This window comes from Trichosurus vulpecula, chromosome 3 (genome assembly GCF_011100635.1).
Source record: "Trichosurus vulpecula isolate mTriVul1 chromosome 3, mTriVul1.pri, whole genome shotgun sequence".
In the NCBI taxonomy this organism is placed as follows: Eukaryota; Metazoa; Chordata; class Mammalia; order Diprotodontia; family Phalangeridae; genus Trichosurus; species Trichosurus vulpecula.
Window position 1 is genome coordinate 55064580 of NC_050575.1, and position 20253 is coordinate 55084832.

Sequence of the window (20253 nt, forward strand, 5' to 3'; positions counted from 1 at the left end):
TTAGGGGATCAGAGGGCTGTAGGCCTAGAACCAGAAAGAATCCTAGAGGCCATTGAGTCTATCCTTCCCCTTATTTTATAGAACAGGAAACTGAGGCCAAAGGAAGTTGTTCCTTGCATAGAGGAAATCTACATAGAGTAAATATTAGAGGTAGGATTGCATCCAGGTCTTCCTGGTTCCAAGACTAGCTTTCTATTCCACTGCACCAAACTGCTTTCCTAGAGAATTCTTAACTCTTTTCATATGCTGGGTGTCTGAAAAGTCTTAGTTCATTTTAATCACTCCAATGTAATGTCAGAGAGTATAGCAAGATAGAGTAGGGAATAGAGCATTGAACTTGCCATAAGGGAGACCTGAGTTCGAATCTTGCCTCAAATACTCACCAACTGTGTGACCCTTAGCAATTAACTTTTTTTTTCTATTCATCCTCAGTTTCCACACCCATAAAAATGGAGACAGTAGTAGCATGTAGCTCAAAGGGTTGTTGTGAAGATCAAATGAGATAACATATGTGAAAAAACTTTGCAAAAGTTAAAGCACTATATAAATGCTAGCTATTCTTTGAATTCTTTTCTTTCCCTTTGCCAGGCATCTGGCATAGGGTACTATATGTTGGAGACTAACATATGTGTTTTGAGATCTTCATTCTGTCTTACCCCTTCCCCCAGCATCGCACACTTCTTTATATCAACTTTACATTTTAGGGATCCATCCCCAGGATTGCCAGTGAATGACCATAAGAGGGACATTGATGCTAGGAAAGCAATATTGATTCCCCATTGATTTTAAGCCAAGCCATGAGCAGCAAAGTGGAAAATGGGCAAATGCCATAAGCCACACATGAAACACCAAATGTTCTACTGCTTTTATACATCAACAAAAGTCTGGCTCTGAAATTGCCTGACAGGCTCACTGAGGGTCCAAGATAGGCTGGGGTCTTCAACACAGTTGTTTGGGACTTCCAGAAAATGTCCCTTCCTGACAGGCACTGCCACACAAGCATACATAAAACTGACCACAATAATAGCAGCATTTACTGTATGTAGACAGAGTTATTGCAGGCAAAGAGAGTTATAACTTTAACTCATTGGCCAGGGGCAGCTATGAAGTGAAGGGAACCTCCTTCCACCTATTCAAACTCTCCAAAAAATATGGAAAAATTTCATTAATCCAGTGGAGTATAAAGTAAGAGGTAGTTTAACTCCCTGGTGTGGCCTTGCAAATTCAAGAAGAAAAAGAAGACATCAAACATAGGAAAACAAAGGCCATGTCATTTTTCCACTACACAAACAACATACACTGACAGGAGAGACTTAGATAACCCCAGATCTGAAAATGGACTATGTGAACTCATTCCAGAAATACATTCACTGCACTCCATTAGCCCCCATATAGAGACCAGCTAATTATCTTTTGTAATTTACAAATCCATCTGACCAGTGGTTTCTGATCATCTTTTCTAAAGTCATTTATAAATGCCTTACACTTCTATAAAGCTTCTATAAATGATGTGTTAGCCTAAGTATAGGACCACATCACAGTTTACTACTGCCCCATTGATTCATTGTGACATTTTCCAGTTTTTTCCTCGTTTGTTTGGTTTGGTTTTAGCTGAAGAAAAGAGAAGTGGAACAGGATAAAAGACCCAGGGTTTGAAGTCAGAGATCACAGGTTCAAATACTGCCTCTGCAACTTATAACTTGCCCTGGGCAATAAAAATTAATCATAATAATTACTACCATGTATAAAGATTCACCAAGCATTTTAGATATATTATTCTATTTGTTCCTTATCATTATCCTGTGAGGTAGGTTATATTACTATCCCCATTTTACAGATGAGGAAACTGATGATGAAAGAATATATGTACCTCATCCCAGTTCACACCCCAGTTTGCACTGAAGGTAGCACAGTTGATAGAACACTGGACTTGAGATCAGGAAGATCAAACAAGTCACTTCACCCGGTTTGCCTCAGCTTCCTCTTCTGCCAAGAAAGCTCCAAAATGGGTTCACTAATAATTAGATATGACTGAAAAGGTGCAACAAATTTCACTGAAGGCTTCCTGATTCCAAATGTGACACTTTATCCACAATGATACCTAACTGCCATTATAACTGGTGACTCCTTCTCTCCCTACCCTCAAGTCTTAGTCTCTTCACTTGTGATTTGAATAGATGGCCTCAGAGACATCTTGCAGTGTTAATTCTGGGGTCACATGAGCCTCTGATTCTAGCTAAATGTGCCTTTCACCAACAAAAAGCTTGTTTTGGTAATTACTCAAGAACAGTGTTTCTACTTGATTATGAGACCTGCCATGCTGAAGACCTAAGTGTGCTATCAATCCCACCTCAAGAAAATAAGCCTCATCTATGAAAAGTGCAATGTTAGGGAAGGAAGACTTCTAGACCAGAAAGTCAGAAGAAACTTAGTACCTACGTGAACCTGAGCAATACCTTAGTTCAGAAAACATTTGTCAAGCACATACCACGTGCCAGGCACTATGCTGGGGATACAAAGAGAAAATTAAATAGCTCCTGCCCTCAAGGAGCTTACTAATACCAGTGAGGTTGGGGAGGGAGGAGGGGCTGGTTGTTAGGAAGCAGGGACACCTGAACTAAGGCTTGAGTTCAGCCAGGAGTTCCAAGAGGTAGAGATGAGAAGGGAAATAATTCCAGGCATGGCAAATTGTCTTGACTACCAAAAAAATGGACACTTTACTCCCTGACTCTCCTTCCTTCCATGCTCTTTCCTACTGAAGCAAGTAATATACTCCTCCATCAATATGGCATGCTATGATGTGATATGGCATGATAAAATATGATGTGATTTGATTAAAATAATGGAATGCAATTAATATAATTCAATATAATGAAATATAATTTCTTCCACTATAAAATTCTGGTACTTTACTATATATGGATGGTGTGAGGATCATAGGAGATAATGCATGAGAAAGTGATCGGGGGAAAAGAGAGTCTTAGAAAATATTTTTAAGGAAGTTGCTTAAAGAAAAGTATGAATTCAGAGATACTTAAACAGTGGGAGAGGGATGGATGGGGGAAGTACACAGTTAGATGGCAAAGTGGATGGAATGATGGGCCTGGAGCCAGGAAGACCTGAGCATCAATTTGGCCTCAGATACTTGCTGTGTGACCCTGGGCCAGTCACTTAACCCTATTTTCCTCATTCTCCTCATCTATAAAATGTATTGTAAAAGGAAATTGCCAACCATTCCAGTATCTTTGCCAAGAAAATACAAAATATTGTTGAGGAGTGGAAGGGGAAAAAAAGAAATAAAAGCATAAATGGGGGAAATAGGATGGAGAAAAAGACACAGATAGAAATCATAACGGTGAATGTGAATTGGATGAACTCTCCCATAAAACAGAAGCAGATAATACAATGGAATAAACACATTTGAAATAGGGGTATACACACAGGGTAAAGGTAAAAGGCTGGAGTGAAATATATTGTGGTTTAGCAAAAGTAAAAAAAAGGAGATGTAGCAATCCTAATCACAGACAAAGCAAAAGTAAAGATAGATTTAATTAAAAGAGATAAGGAAGAGGGGCGGAACCAAGATGGTGGCTGGAAAGCAGGGACTCGCATGAGCTGCCCCCAGGTCCCTCCAAAAATCTACAAAACTGGCTCTGAACAAATTCCAGAACTACAGAACCCACAAAACAACAGAGAGAAGCAGGACTGCAGCCCAGGACAGCCTGGATGGTCACTGGGTGAGGTCTATCACTCAAGGAGCTGGGAGCAGAGCAGAGCCCAGAATCAATGGTGCCAAGACCAACGAGACCTGGAGCCTGGTGAAACAGGCCCTAACACCCTGAATCAGTGAGCTATGGCAGTTACCAGACTTCTCAACTGACAAAAAACAAAGACAACAGAGAGGATTAGGGGGCTTTTGCAGGGGACAGAGTGAAAGGAGTTTTTGGTTTGGCCATCACCCCAGGGGGCAGCAGCAGGTGATGCAGCTACAGAACTACAGCTGCAGTTGCTTCTGGTCCCAGGCCCACCTTACGATTTGAGTCCAGTCCAGATTGGCAGTTATTGGGGGAGGAGTACTGCTGGTGTGGCAGAGCTGGCTGAATAGAAATAGCTCTGAAAACAATAGTGCATCCCCTCAAGCTTGGAACAAAGTACTCTCTACTCTACAAGCAGTTGTACCCCCATGAAAAACTTAAAGGTAAAGTAGCTTGTTGGGAACATAGCCAGGCAGCAAAAATGGACTCAGATTCAGTCTCAGACTTTGGAATCTTTCTTTGGAGACAAAGAAGACCAAAACATACAGACAGAAGAAGTTAACAAAGTCAAAGAACCTACATCAAAAGTCTCCAAGAAAAACATGAACTGGTCCCAGACCATGGAAGAGTTCAAAAAGGATTTGGAAAAGCAAGTTAGAGAAGTAGAGGAAAAATTGAGAAGAGAAATGAGCAGGATGCGAGAAAACCATGGAAAACAATCAATGACCTGCTAAAGGAGACCCAAAAAATACTGAAAAATACACTGAAGAAAACAACACCTTTAAAAATAGACTAATCCAAATGGGAAAAGAGCTCCAAAAAGCCAATGAGGAGAAGAATGCCTTGAAAGGCAGAATTACACAAATGCAAAAGGAGGTCCAAAGGATCACTGAAGAAAATACTACTTTAAAAATTAGATTGGAGCAAGTGGAAGCTAGTGACTTGATGAGAAATCAAGATATTATAAAACAGAACCAAAGGAATGAAAAAATAGAAGACAATGTGAAATATCTTATCGAAAGAAAAACCACTTACCTGGAAAATAGATCCAGGAGAGAAAATCTGAAAATGATTGGACTACCTGAAAGCCATGATCAAAAAACAAGCCTAGAAATCATCTTTCAAGAAATTATCAGGAAGAAATGCCCTGATATTCTAAAGCCATAGGGTAAAATAAAAATTGAAAGAATCCACAGATCACCTCCTCAAAAGGATCCCAAAAAGACAACTAGTAGAAATATTATAGACAAATTCCAGAGCTCCCAGATCGAGGAGAAAATACTGTAAGCAGCCAGAAAGAAACAATTTTAGTATTGTGCAAACACAATCAGGACAACACAAAATCTAGCAGCTTCTATATTAAGGGATCAAAGGGTTTGGAATAAAATATTCTGGAGGTTAATGGAGCTAGGATTAAAACCAAGAATCACCTACCCAGCAAAACTGAGTATTATGCTCCAAGGCAAAATAGGACTTTCAACAAAATAGAGGACTTTCAAGCTTTCTCAGTGAAAAGACCAGAGCTGAAAAGAAAATTTGACTTTCACACACTAGAATCAAGACCAGAATGAAAATGTAGACAAGAAAGAGAAATCACAAGGGACTTACTAAAGTTGAACTGTTTTGTTTACATTCCTACATGGAAAGGTGATGTGTATGATTCATGAGACCTCAGTATTAATGTAGCTGAAAGGAATATACATATATATATATATATATATATATATATATATATATATATATATATATATATACACACACACACACACACACACACACACATATATACATATACATGTACATATACATACACATATGCATACACATATACATACATATACATATACATATGTATGTATGTATATATGTGTCTATATATATATGGATGTATAGATATAGATATATAGACAGAGGGAACCGATTGAGTTGAATATGAAGGGATGATATCTAAAAAAAATATCAAATTAAGGAAGGAGAGAGTAATATATCGAGAAAGGGAGAAAGGGAGAGATAGAATGGGGTAAATTATCTCACATTCAAGTAGCAAGTAAAAGCAGTTCTGTAGGAAGGGAAGAGCGGGCAGGTGAGGGGAATAAGTGAATCTTGCTCTCATCGGATTTGACCTGAGGAGGGAATACCATACACACTCAATTGGGTATCTTACCCCACAGGAAAGAAGGAGAAAGGAGGTAAAAAATGGTGGACGATAGAATGGAGGGAAGATAGGGGGAGGAGGTAATCAAAAGCAAATACTTTCGAAAAGGGACAGCGTCAAGGGAGAAAATTGAATAAAGGTTGATGGGATAAGAAGGAGCAAAATATACTTAGTCTTTCACAACAGGAGTATTGTGGAAAGGTTTTACATAATGATACACATGTGGCCTATGTTGAATTGCTTGCCTTCTTAGGGAGGGAGGGTGGGGAGGGAAGAGGTGAGAGAATTTGAAACTAAAAGTTTTAAAATCTGATGTTCAAAAAAAAATTTGCAAGCAACTACAAAATAAGATGCACAGGCAATGGGGCATAGAAATTTATCTTGCCCTACAAGAAAGTAAGGGAAAAGGGAATGGGAGGGGAGTGGGGTAACAGAAGGGTGGGCTGACTGGGGAACAGGGCAACCAAAATATATGGCATTTTGAAGTGGGTGGGAGGGTATAAATGGGAAGAAAATTTGGAATTCAAACTCTTGTGAAAATCAATGCTGAAAACTAAAAATATTAAATAAATTCAATAAATGGAAAAATAAAAAAATAAAAAAGAATGAGTAGGCCAAAGAACAAATCATAGAAACAATTAATAACTGCATTCAAGAGAATGGCAATAATGAGACAACATACCAAAACTGCGGCAAAAGCAGTTCTTAGGGGAACTTTTATGTCTCTAAATGCTTATATGAATGAAATAGAGATCAATGAATTGGGCACGCAACTGAAAAAGCTAGAAAAAGAACAAATTGAAAATCCCCAATTAAATACCAAATTAGAAATACTGAAAATCAAAGGAGAGATTAATAAAACTGAAACCAAGAAAACTATTGAATTAGCAAATAAAACAAAGAGCTGGTTTTATGAAAAAACCAATAAAATTGATAAACCTTTGGTGAATTTGATTAAGAAAAAGAAAAAAGAAAATCAAATTACCAGTATCAAAAATGTAAAGGGTGAATTCACCTGTAATGAAGAGGAAATCAAAACAGTAATTATTAATTTTTTTGCCAATTGTATGCCCATTAAGTTGACAACCTTTGTGATATGGATGAATATCTACAAAAGTATAAATTGCCCAGGTTAACAGAAGGGGCAGTAAAATTGCTAAATAACACAATTTCAGAAAAAGAAATTGTGTAAGCTGTCAATGAACTCCCTAGGAAAATATCTCCAGGACCAGACAGTTTTACATGTAAATTTTATGAAACATTTAAAGAACAATTAATTTCTAAACTCTGTGGACTATTTGGGAAGATAGGTGAAGTAGAAGTCCTACCAAATTATTTTTATGACACAAATATGTCACTAATACCCAAACCAGGTAGAGTCAAAACAGAGAAAGAAAATTATAGACCAATATCCCTAATGGATATTGATGCAAAAATTTTAAATAAAATATTAGCAAAAAGATTGCAGCAACATATTATAAGAATAATACACTATGACCAGGTAGGATTTATTCCAGGAATGCAAGGCTGGTTCAATATTAGGAAAACTATCAGCATAACTGACCATATCGACAACAAAACTAGCATAAACCATATGATCATCTCAATAGACACAGAAAAAGCCTTTGACAAAATACAACACCTATTCCTATTAAAAACACTAGAAAGCATAGGAATAAATGGAACCTTCCTTAAAATCATAAATACCATCTACCTAAAACCATCAACAAGTATTATTTGTAATGGGGATAAGCTAGATGCATTCCCAATAAGATCAGTGGTGAAACAAGGAAGTCCATTATCTCCCCTACTATTCAATTTGGTACTACAAAGGTTAGCTGTAGCAATAAGAGAAGAAAAAAAAATTGAGGAACTAGAACATGCAAAGAAGAAACTAAATAATCATTTTTGCAGATGATGTGGTGATTCATTTAGAGAATCCTAGAGAATCAAGTAAAAAACTACTTGAAATAATAAACAACTTCAGCAAAGTTGCAGGATATAAAATAAACCCACATAAATCCTTGGCATTCCTATACATTACTAACAAAGCCCAACAGCAAGAGATAGAAAGAGAAATTCCATTCAAATTTACTGTAGATGCTATAAAACATTTGGGAGTCTATCTGTCAAGAAAAAACCAGGGACTATATGAACATAATTATGAAACACTTTTCACACAAATACAAGCAGATGTAAATAAATGGAAAAATATCAGTTGCTCATGGTTAGGCTGAGCTAATATAATAAAAATGACAATTGTACCTAAATTAATCTATCTATTCAGTGCCATATCAATCGAACTACCAAAAATTATTTTACAGAGCTGCATGAAATAATAACAAAATTCAACTAGAACAACAAGAAGTCTAGAATATCTAGGGTATTAATGAAAAGAAATACTAGGGAAGGTAGACTAGACATGCCAGAAATTGAACTGTACTGTAAAGCAGTAGTCATCAAAACTACCTGGTACTGGCTAAGAAACAGAGTCGTGGATCAGTGGAATAGGATAGGTACACAAGACGCAGTGGTCAATGACTATAGCAATCTACTCTTTGATAAACCCAAAGAATCCAGCTTCTGGGCTAAGAATTCACTATTTCACAAAAACTGCTGGGAAAATTGGAAAATGGTAGGGCAGAAACTGGGCATAGACCAATATCTTACACCATATACCAAAATAAAGTCAAAATGGGTTCACGATTTAGGAATAAAGGCTGATACTATAAGCAATTTTGGACAGGAAGTAATAGTTTACCTACCAGATTTGTAGAAAAGAAAAGAATTCATGACACAACAGGAGATAGAGAGCATTACAAAACACAAAATGGATAATTTTGATTATGTTAAATTGAAATGTTTTTGTATAAAAAAATCCAATGCAACAAATATTAGGAGGGAGGCAAAAAATTGGGGAAAATTGTTACAACCAGTGTCTATGATAAAGGACCCATCTAAAAAATATACAGAGAACTGAGCCAAATATATAGGAATACAAGTCATTTCCCAATTGAGAAATGGTAAGCATATGAAAAAATGCTCAAAATCACTACTGTTTAGAGAAATGCAAATCAAAACAACTTTTAGGCACCACATCTCTCCTATCATATTGGTTAAAATGACAAAACAGGAAAATGATAAATGCTGGAGAGGATGTGGGAAAATTGGAACATTGTTACATTGCTGGTGGAGTTGGGAACTGATTCAGCCATTCTGGAGAGCAATTTGGAACTATGCCCAAAGGGCTATAAAAATGTTCATACCCTTTGACCCAGCAATACCATTTCTAGAATTGTATCCCAAAAAGATCACCCAAGTGGGAAAAGGACTCATATGTACAAAAATATTTATAGTGACTCTTTTTATAGTAGCAAAGAATTGGAAATCAAGGGGATGCCCATCAATTGGGGAATGGCTAAACAAGTTGTGGTATATGAAGGTAATGGAATATCATTGTGTCATAAGAAATGGGGATGATATGGACTTCATAACAACCTGTTAAAACCTACCCAATATAATGCTGAGTGAGTGGAGCAGACCCAAGAGAGCATTATACACAACCACAGATATATGGATTCTAGGAGGACTAACCCTGATGGATTTTGCTCTTCTCAGAAACATAAGGTGCAAAGACAACTCCAAAGGACTCACGATGGAGAATGCTATCTACATCCAGAGAAAGAATTATGAAGTCTGAATGCATATTGAGGCATACTTTATGCTTGCCTTTTTTCCCTTTTTTCCTCTCTATTGTTTTTATTTTGGGGGTTTTTTTTTTGTTCTGTTTCTTCTTTCTCATGATTCATTCCATTGGTCATAATTCTTCTTCACAACTTGACTTCACAACTTCACAACTAGTGTGTAAATAAGTTTAATGCAAAGTTTTACATGGAAGATATATCTGATTCCATGCCATCTTGAGGGGGGCAGGGGGTTGGAGGGTGGGAAAGTAAATCTGGAACTCGAAATTATGTAGAACTGAGTATTGTAAAATAAAAATAAAAAAAATCTCTAAATGAAAAAAAAGAAAATACAAAACAAGGTCATGAAGAGTTGGACATTTCTGACACAACTGAACAGCAACAACAACAAAAGCAATGGACCCATACACCCAATGTATACCTATTTAAATGCATTGTGGGATGAGGAGAGTACAAGTTTTTTATTTGGGATGAATGAAAAAGCATTTATTAAGCTTTTACTATTTGTTAATAAGTAAGTGCAAGAGATTACAAAAAGGAATGAAACATCTTTGCTCCCAAGGAATTCACATTGTAATTGAAGGAGACAGTATATATAAGAAGGTTCCGATGCAAAGCTGTTGTAAATTTCCAGTGGCTCTCATAATGCTTCGGGCCAAAATGTTAGGGGCCATTGCTTCTTACGCTGCTGTGGCAGACAAATGATAAACCTCAGTGGTCCTACATCTTGCCAGAAGGATCGTATTTTGTGACTCCAAATACAATAGAAGTGTTATAAGGGGTTGCACTCAGCTCACAGTCAATTGCCTGGTGGGGACTGAACCTAAGACCACTGCTAAGGGAAGAACCTAGTGGTATCTAGGGAAAAGGCTAGTTGGGGCTCTTATGATCTTGTCAGCACTGACAATACCAAAGATTCCTTCCAGCATCTTTAAATTCTTATTTATTTTAAGATAGTAAGCAAACTTCCAGCTAAATGGCTGCTGATGTCTCTTTTGATTCTCAAATTCTGTCATTTCTGTGAATTTCACAATATGCCTTTCTAAATGCATACACAGGATACTGGCTATAATGAAAATAACTGTGAGGATGGGAAAGGACCAGTTCTCTGTAACTTGAATACTTACAATCAGTCTAAGGAGAAAAGTACCTTTCTGGGCACAAACAAGTAAAATAAGATTATGACCTAGAGTTTCTTTGAAAGGACCAAAGCAAAAGTCTTTCTCCCCAAGATAATTTCTTATTGGATAGAAGTATCATCAATTAAATAGAAAGTGATGCATCAACTATGGTTGAAATGCTGATCTCACAGAATATACTATGGAACTGTAATTAACAAATGAATGAGTACCTCCTAGTAGAGTTCTAAACACACTTCAGGAATTTGGTTTCCTAATTGATATTGGATTGAATGAGTAACGAATCACAGAACCTAAAAGTGGTAACAGTTAATAGAGCAATGGGCCTGAAGTCAGAAAGGCCTGAGTTCAAATGTAGACTTAGATACTTGCTAACTGTGTAACCCTAGGTGAGTCTGCCTCCATTTCCTCATCCATAAAATGTGGATAATTGTAGCACCTATTTCCTAGTGTTATTCTGAGGATTAAAAAATATAACATTTGTAAAGATCTTAGCACAGTGCTTGGCTCACTATTATTAATTATTATAAAAGCCAGAAAAGACCTTCAGGGTGAATCCCTTTATTTTATAGATGAGGAAAAAATCCTAAGGTCAAGTAATTTGTCAAGGTTACACAAATATTAAGAGGCCAAGTCCAAACCTTCCTGAGTCCAGCATGGGTCTTCATTCCATGGTATGATATTGATTCATGATCTCCTGCCTCCTGAGGGTATTCCCCCCTCTGCCTTTAGAAAAAAGAGCCCCGATGCTGGAGTAAGAAGTAAATCATCCTAGTTCTCCCACATTCACCTGCAAACAACCATAAAATAGCATCCCAAAAGAAATCCTGCAACAGCAGAATAAGCAAAAAGATGCTGTTGAGCTATCTTTGAACCAAACTTGGAAACCCTAAAAATCAAAGGTAAGATTAGTAAGACTGAAATTTTTAAAAAAGACCTAATGAATAAATCTATGAAGTGGTTTTCCAGGAAAAAAAAAACAATAAGATAGATAAACTATTAGTTACTTAGATTTTAAAAAAGAAGAAAATCGGGGGGGGGGGGGGGGCCGAGCCAAGATGGCGGCTGGTAAGCACGGACTAGAGTGAGCTCCGTACCCAAGTCCCTCCAAAAACCTATAAAAATGGCTCTGAACCAATTCTAGAATGGCAGAACCCACAGAACAGCAGAGGGAAGCAGGGCTCCAGCCCAGGACAGCCCGGATGGTCTCTGGGTGAGCTCTATTCCACACGGAGCTGGGAGCTGGGAGCTGGGAGCTGGGAACGGAGTGGAGCAGAGCCCAGCCCGAGCGGCGTGGACGATTCAGACCAGAAGCCGGGCGGAGGGGGCCCTAGCGCCCTGAATATGTGAGCTGCGGCAGTTACCAGACCCCTCGACCCACAAACACCAAAGACTGCGGAGAAGGTTAGTGGGAAAAGCTGCGGGAGTGGAAGGAGTTCGTGGTTCGGCTTCCAGCCCCGGGGGCAGCGGAGGTGGGGCAGCTACAGCTGTTGTTACTTCCGGCTCCAGGCCCAGCTGGTGGGAGGAATTAAGTGGCGGATCACAGCAGGGGTGCACAGCCTGCCGAAGATCTGAGCCCAGTCTGGACTGGGGGTCCTTGGGGAAGGAGGAGTGCGGCTCTGACAGAGCTGGCACCTCCCCCCCAAACGTAGAACATAGAACTCTGTAATCTACAAGCAGTCATACCCCACTGAAAAACTCAAGGGTCAAGTTAGTTGGTTGGGAATATGGCCAGGCAGGGAAAACGTGCCCAGATTCAGTCTCAGACTTTGGATTCTTTCTTTGGTGACAAAGAAGACCAAAACATACAGCCTAAAGAAGACAACAAAGTCATAGAGCCTACAACCAAAGCCTCCAAGAAAAACATGAACTGGCCCCAGACCATAGAAGAACTCAAAAAGGATCTGGAAAAGCAAGTTAGAGAAGTAGAGGAAAAATTGGGAAGAGAAATGAGAAGGATGCGAGAAAACCATGAAAAACAAGACAATGACTTGCTAAAGGAGACCCAAAAAAATACTGAAAAATACACTGAAGAAAACAACACCTTACAAAATAGACTAACTCAAATGGCAAAAGAGCTCCAAAAAGCCAATGAGGAGAAGAATTCCTTGAAAGGCAGAATTAGCCAAATGGAAAAGGAGGTCCAAAAGACCACTGAAGAAAATACTACTTTAAAAATTAGATTGGAGCAAGTGGAAGCTAGTGACTTTATGAGAAATCAGGATATTATAAAACAGAACCAGAGGAATGAAAAAATGGAAGACAATGTGAAATATCTCCTTGGAAAAACCACTGACCTGGAAAATAGATCCAGGAGAGATAATTTAAAAATTATAGGACTACCTGAAAGCCATGATCAAAAAAAGAGCCTAGATACCATCTTTCAGGAAATTATCAAGGAGAACTGCCCTGATATTCTAGAGCCACAGGGCAAAATAGAAATTGAAAGAATCCATCGATTGCCTCCGCAAATAGATCCCAAAAAGAAATCTCCTAGGAATATTGTTGCCAAATTCCAGAGCTCCCAGATCAAGGAGAAAATACTGCAAGCAGCCAGAAAGAAACAATTTGAGTATTGTGGAAACCCAATCAGAATAACCCAAGATCTGGCAGCTTCTACATTAAGAGATCGAAGGGCTTGGAATGCGATATTCCGGAGGTCAATGGAGCTAGGATTAAAACCTAGAATCACCTACCCAGCAAAACTGAGTATCATGTTCCAAGGCAAAATATGGAGTTTCAATAAAATAGAGGACTTTCAAGCTTTCTCAGCGAAAAGACCAGAACTGAATAGAAAATTTGACTTTCAAACACAAGAATCAAGAGAAGCATGAAAAGGTAATCAAGAAACGGAAATTGCAAGGGACTTACTAAAGTTGAACTGTTTTGTTTACATTCCTACATGGAAAGATGATGAGTATGATTCATGAGACCTCAGTATTAGGGTAGTTGAAGGGAATATGCATATATATATATATATATATATATATATATATATATATATATATATATATATATATGCATATATATATATATGTTTAAATATATATAAGTGAATGTGTATGTATGTATGTATCTATGTGTATATGTATGTATGTGTATTTATGTGTATATATATATATATATATGTAAAAGAGAGAGAGCAGACACAGGGGGAGTTGAGGATGAAGGGAAGATATCTAAAAGAAATAAAATGAAATTAAGGGATGAGAGAGTAACATACTGAGAGAGGGAGATCGGGAGAGATAGAATGGGGTGGATTATCTCGCATAAAGGTGGCAAGAGGAAGCAGTTCTATGGGAGGAGGGGAGAGGGCAGGTGAGGGGGGAATGAGGGAACCTTGTTCTCATCAGATTTGGCCTGAGGGGGAATACCATACATACTCAGTTGGGTATCTTACCCCACAGGAAAGAAGAGGGAGGAAGATAAAAAAAACAATAAAAGGCGGGGGGGATGATGGAGTGGAGGGCAGATGGGGGTGGAGGTAATCAAAACAAACACTTTGGAAAGGGGACAGGGTCAAGGGAGAAAATTCAATAAAGCGGGATGGGTTGGGAAGGAGCAAAATGTAGTTAGCCTTTCACAACATGAGTATTGTGGAAGGGTTATACATAATAATACATGTGTGGCCTAGGTTGAATTGCTCAACTTCTTAGGGAGGGTGGGTGGGAAGGGAAGAGGGAAGGGAATTTGGAACTCAAAGTTTTAAAATCAGATGTTCAAAAACAAAAAAACTTTTTGTATGCAACTAAAAAATAAGATACACAGGCAATGGGGCGTAGAAATTTATCTTGCCCTACAAGAAAGGAAGGGAAAAGAGGATGAGAGGGGAGGGGGGTGATAGAGGGGAGGGCTGACTGGGGAACAGGGCAACCAGAATATACGCCATCTTGGAGTGGGGGGGGAGGGCAGAAATGGGGAGAAAATTTGTAATTCAAACTGTTGTGAAAATCAATGCTGAAAACCAAATATGTTAAATAAATAAATTGCATTTAAAAAAAAAAAAAGAAGAAAACCAAATATCCCCCATCAAAAATGAAAACAATGAAATCACCACTATTAAAGAAGAAATTAAAGGAATCATTAGGAAATATTTTACCTAATTATACATCAATAAATCTGACAATATGAGCAAAATCAAAAAAGAAATTGAGCAAGACATTAATGGACTTCCTAAGAAAAAAATTCCCAGGGTCAGATGGATTCACAAGTGAATTCTATCAGGCATTAAAAGAACAATTAATTCTAATACTATATAAACTCTTTGAAAAATAGATGAAGAAGGGCCAGGTAGGAGTTGTAGTTTGTAGAGCACTGGCCCAGGAGTCAGGAGGATCTGAGTTCACATCCGGCCTCACACACTTGACACACTTACTACCTGTGTGACCTTGGGCAAGTCACTTAACCCCAATTGCCTTACCTTCACCCCTCAAAAACATAGATGAAGAAGTCTTATCCAACTCCTTTTATGACAGTAATATGGTGCTGATACCTAAACCAGGAAGAGCTAAAACAGAAAAAGAAAATTATAGATCAATTTCCTTAAAGAATATTAAGGCAAAAAATTGAACAAAATACTAATAAGGTGATTAAAGAAATATATCAAAAGAATTATACATAATGACCAAGTGGGAATTATACCAGGAATATAGCGTTGGTTCAATATTAGTAGAACTATCAACATAATTGACCAAATCAATAATAAAGCCAATAGATTCATATGATTATCTCAATAGATGTTGAAAAAGCTTTTGACAGAAATTCAGCACCTGTTCCCATTACAAACACTAGAGAGCATAGGAATAAATGGAGCTCTTCTTAAAATGATAAGTAGAATCTATCTAAAACCATGAGCAAGCATTATCTGTAGTGGAGATAAGGTAGAAGCCTTCCCAGCAAGATCAGGGGTGAAACAAGGATTATCACCATTATCACCACTATTATTCAACATAGTACTAGAAATGTTAGCTATAGCAGCAAGTGTCTCTGATAAAGACCTCATTTCTTTATTTTGTTTTTGTTTTTGTTTTTTTGCAGGGCAATTGGGGTTAAGTGACTTGCCCAAGGTCACACAGCTAATACATATGTCAAGTATCTGAGGTCAGATTTGAATTCAGGTCCTCCTGACTCCAGGGCCGGTGCTCTACTCACTGTGCCAACTAGCTGCCCCTCATTTCTAAAATACATAGACAGTTGACTCAAATCTATAAGAGTACAAGTCATTCCCCAATTTCTAGATGGTCAAAGGATATAAACAGGTAGTTTTCAGATTAAGAATCAAAGTTTATATGAAGAAATGCTCTAAATGACTATTAAAGAAATGCAAATTAAAAAAAAATGAGGTAGCACTTCACATCTGTCAAATTTCCTAATTAAACAAAAAAGGAAAATAATAAATGTTGAAGAGGATGTGGGAAAATTGGGACACTAATGCACTTTTGGCGGAGTTGTGACCTGATCTAACCATTCTGGAGAATAATTTGGAACTATTCCTAAAGGGCAAACAAACTGTGCATACACTTTGATTCAGTAGTACCATTACTAGCCCTGTTTCATCAAAAAAGATCATAATAAAGGGAAAGGCACCTATGTATACAAAAATATTTATAGCAGCCTTTTTTGTGGGGGCAAACTATTCAAAAATGAGGGGATGCCCATCAATTGGGGAATGGCTGAACAAGCTGTGGTATATGAATGTAATGGAATACTGTTGTATAATAGGAAATGATGAACAGGGAGATTTCAGATATCCTAGAAAGACTTGCACAAACTGATGCAAAGTAAAATGAGAAGAACCAGGAAAACTTTGTACACTGTATCAGCAATGTTGTCTCATGACAAACTGTGAAAGACTCTGTTCTTCTCAGCAATACAATGATTTAAGACACTACTCACAAAGGAAAATTCTATCCACATCCAGAGAAACAATTGATGGACTATGAATACAAATTGAAGCATATTTTTTCACTTACTTTATTCTTTTTTGAGTCTTTTTCTTTTGATGATTTTTTTCTTTACAACTGTGACTAATATAGGAATATGTTTTACATCATAGCACATGTATAACCTATTTCAAATTGCCTACCATTTTTGGAAGAGGGAATAGAAAGGAGGGAGGAACGAAAACCATTGAAACTCAAAATGTTGCAAAATGAATGCTAAAATTTGTCTTGATATGTAAGTTGGAAAAAATAAAATATTATCAAGTTAGAAAATGTTTAACACTCTTATACTATTCACTTCCATGTGAACAAAATGAATGTCAAAAAACAAGGAAACAAAAAGAAATAAGAACCTAAACCATTTAGACAGAATTAATTATTCAAGTCTTTCTCCAACCTCATACCCAGTATCTCATAAACCTGTCATACCCAGTATCTCAGAGCACTCAATCTTTCTTTGTCAGAAGTCCACACCTACCACATAATCTTATTCTTAATTTATGTTTTTATTGTAAATTTAACAATGGTCAACAAACATAAACATTTAAATTGACATAAAATAACAAGGAAGAAAGCAATATAGAAAATTATGAACTTGTTTGTTTTCTATAATATTCATATATCTTAAATGTAGCAAAATGGTAACAAAACTGCTTATTTGTGCACATTTCTGTGCATTTTTTTTATTTCTTTGGTGGAAGAGGAGGAGAAGTAGAAGGAGAAGAAGATGGATAAAAAGAAGGAGGAGGAGGAGGAAGAAGAAGAAAAAGAGGAGAAATAAAATAGCACTTTTGGGTGTGATTTTGTTTTTCATGATTACTCCTCCTGTGAACATGTTTTCCCACCTTTGTTGGGCAAATCCACATGTTTATTTATTTTCCTAATAAAGATAAACTGTGCTTTCCATTTGCAAGATCACATGGTGTAGGATTTGAATTTAAACTAGTTACAGTTGGTTATAGCCCATTGTGAGAACATGCAGCGAAACATTCACTATACATAGAATTTTTTTTCCTGCTTTGCCCTCAAGATTATTACTGACCAAAATTATGCAATGGAATCATGGAAATATGGGAAGCAACAGAAGAAATAGGAAAAAAATGTGTTTTAACCCCCAAATCATCTAATTAACCATATAAAATAAAAGTGACATAGGACACTGAAAAATATTGGCAATAAGATTCCAAATAGAAAAAAACACCAATAAATTTATCAATAATCATTTATAAAGTACTTACTCTGCACCAAGAATGACAAAGAGATTGAAGTGTTGAATAAACACTTGTTTCTGACTTGAAAACCAATGATCTACTTAGGTAACCTTTCAGAAAAGGACTACCTTAGAAAGAAAAAAAAAATTTGATAAAAATTAAAGAGTGGATAGACAAGCATGACCCAGGTGCCTTGGTCATTCCTTTTAGTGGGACTCAAGTTGCAAGAAATGAGTGCTGAGGTGAAACAGAAGTATTTGTAAAAGAACATGACACAAACTGTTTTGAAAAAGATCATTAAGGCTGGCTATATAGCACTCTAACTAGAACACTTTTTTCACTGCAGGCCCAGATGAAGTATGTGCATGGAACATCAGGAAAGGGATGAAGGCTTCTCTGGCAGGAGGAAAGATTCACACTGATTTGGAAAAGGGATTCATTATGGCTTATGTAATGAAATATGAAGATTTCAAAGAGGAAAGTTCAGAAAATGCTGTCTAGGCTGCTGGGAAGTACAGACAACAGGGTAGAAATTACATATTTGACGAAGAAATGAATTTTAAATATTGCTTATTACTCAGAAATAAACAATGCTATTTCAAAGGAAAAAAAGGAAAGGGATAGCCTAGATAAATAGTGTCAACATCCAATAGAAAGGGAATCATGTAAGTCACATATATACTTAGACAATCACAAATTAACATTATCCATATTGTATTGGATTTTATTTATCTTTTTAAACATTTTGCACTCGTCTTTTCTTCCCTGGATGTTCTAGGTACTCAGTTTGATGGACTCAGATGCAGGAGTGAACCAGGAGGTAGAAGTGATGCCTGTAACTTAGAGGAGAGAGAGAGAGAGAGAGAGAGAGAGAGAGAGAGAGAGAGAGAGAGAGAGAGAGAGAGAGAGAAGGAGAAGCATTGGGAAGAAACAGATTTGAATGGGCTCTCCATGTGCACAGTCATGATTCTCAATCTAGTTAAGCTCTCTAGTCGGAGTTTTCCTGGCTTCTCGTGACCTGTGTACTATGAGTCTGACATGTCTACAACAGATGGCCTCTGATCTTTATTTCTGTATCCCTCTACTTTTTTTTTCTTCTGTGCTTGACATGGATGATCATTTCCATACTCTTGGATAGTCTCTTTTTCCTTACCTTCCACAAAATAATTCTCTCCTTGTTCTTCTACCTAGCCAATTACTACTTCACCTTGCTTCCCCTAACTATTGGTATGCCCCCTTTCTGTTCTAGCTAGTTAGAGGCACAGCTTTAAATGCAGCACTCTCAGTTAAGGTTAACAAAAGGTTCATTTTGCTCTAACCCAGCAAGGACATAAAAGAATAAAGTGGAATTTAGTTTTTTGACTCCCTTCATCCCCATATGGAAATATGTCTAGTCATCAAGGCAGAAAATGGTGCAGCATGTGATGATTCATATGGTCTTCAGAAGTCTCCAAAGTCCAAGGTGCTGAGATTGTAACACTGAGAACCAGTCTTACATCTCCAGTTGTTGGCTAGATATCTTCACTCGGTCATGCAGTGATATGAGCTCAAAACTGGGATTCATCTTTGACTTCTCCCTCTCCCTTTTCCTTATCTGACAATATCATTCTCCAGCTCAAAAACTTTCAATCACTCTATTGCCTGAAGGAAGAAAATATAAATTCCTCAGCCTGGCATTTAAGGACCTCTACTCTCTAGCTCCAATGTGCTTTCCAACTTTATTTCATATTATTCCCTTTACTCACATGACTGTATTCTCCAACCAAATTAGACAGTTAATCCCTGAACTTGGCATTCTATCTTCTCTCTTTAGTTTTACAGGCCTAGAATTCATCTAAGCTTCATCTCTACCTTTTAAAATTCATTTCATCTTTCAAATTTTAGCTCAGTTACTCCATGCTCTATATATTCTTCTCTGAAAAATCACTACCCTAAAATGTTCTCTTCTTACTCCAGTTTTCCTAAAGCACTTTACTTTCTTCTATCCTTTCCTTCTATTACATGAAATTTTGTATTTACCACCTGTGGGCATTTCACTTTCAACTAATAAACTGTAAGCTTCTTGAAGGAAGAACTTTGCCATTTTCTACTTCTGTATCCCTGATGCCCACCAATGTAACCTTAAATAGTGGAAGAACTAAAATATCAACTTGCTTCAGTTGACAAAATAGTTTGTTAACCATAAGGCTAAGTAATTAAAGATAGGATAAAAAATTATCCCAAAGTAAAATTATATTATCTACTTACATTGGCAGTCACCAGGAACACATAGTATATTAGAAATACAACATATTTGCATTAACTTGGATTGAACTAAAGTGTCATATGAATTATCTTTAGAGTCAGA

The 20253-nt window shown here is 37.2% G+C and overlaps 1 pseudogene; it reads left to right on the plus strand.

Annotated features, from left to right (window-relative positions):
* The window catches only part of LOC118842064, a 79887-nt pseudogene extending 61357 nt beyond the window's left edge, over window positions 1–18530 (plus strand).
* Window positions 18531–20253: the final 1723 nt, after the last annotated feature.